The sequence below is a fragment of the Emys orbicularis genome, chromosome 11, assembly GCF_028017835.1.
Source record: "Emys orbicularis isolate rEmyOrb1 chromosome 11, rEmyOrb1.hap1, whole genome shotgun sequence".
Classification (NCBI taxonomy): Eukaryota; Metazoa; Chordata; order Testudines; family Emydidae; genus Emys; species Emys orbicularis.
Window position 1 is genome coordinate 77,884,554 of NC_088693.1, and position 1,269 is coordinate 77,885,822.

Consider the following 1,269-nt stretch of genomic DNA (forward strand, 5'->3'; position numbering starts at 1 on the left):
GTCAGGCGCAGCCGCTGCCCTGTACCGCGCATGCGCTCCTAGGGGGCGGCCGCTCTGCGGCCTCACACGGCAGGCGGGGGAGGGGGGAGTCACTTAGCCCGCCCCCCCCCCGGAAGTACCGAGCCCACCGTTGCCTGCCCGGACTGGAATTTGCGAGACACACGCGGGGGGGCGAGGAGTCAGGCTGTGCCCCGCCCCCTCCGAACCCGGCCGGGCAAGTCTGTCTCTGGGACTGCTGCAGGGCAGGGGGGGCGGGGTTTCAGGCGCACGCCCGTTACTATTAACCGTGTTTTCCATCGTAGCACATAGGGGCCAAGGCAGAGCGCGCGCTGCGCACATAAGCAGCCGCACGCCCAGAGGCTCTGCGCCTGCGCGCGACGCTGCTCCCGTCACCTAGGAAACGCCTCAATGAAGCACGCGCCAGCCCAACTGCTGCCGCCGCCGCCTTCATGCCCCTCAATTCGCGCGGCGGCGGCGCGGAGCGCGCGGCTGGGCTGTAAACACGGGGCGGGAGCGGCCCACAGAACACTGCCCCCCCCGAAACCCGCCGGGAGCGGGGGGGGCTGGGATTGGGGGCTCGGAGGGCGGGAGGGGGATCGGGGGCTCGGAGGACAGGGAGCACCTCCAGCCAGACACGAGCCTGAACCCCTCCCTCCGCCTGCCCCAGCACCACAGCCTGAGCCTCCCCAACTCTGCCCCAGGGAAGGCTGGGCCCTCCCATAACCCACCTTGCCACCACAGCCAGCCCTAACCCCTACCCCCCCCACACCACAGCCTGCCACCACAGCCTGCCCTAACCCCCCGCACACACACACCCCTCAACCCGCCACCACAGCCTGCCCCTAACCCCCCCACACACACACTCCTCATCCCGCCACCACAGCCTGCCCTAACCCCTACCCCCCCCCACACCACATCCTGCCACCACAGCCTGCCCTAACCCCCCCCCACACACACCCCTCAACCCGCCACCATAGCCTGCCCCTAACCCCCCCACACACACCCCTCATCCCGCCACCACAGCCTGCCCTAACCCCTACCCCCCCACACACACACCCCTCATCCCGCCACCACAGCCTGCCCCTAACCCCCACACACACACCCCTCATCCCGCCACCACCGCCTGCCCCTAACCCCCCCATCCACACTCACCCCTCATCCCACCACCACCGCCTGCCCCTAACCCCCCCACACACACACTCCTCATCCCGCCACCACAGCCTGCCCTAACCCCTACCCCCCCACACACCACAGCCTGCCCTAACCCCC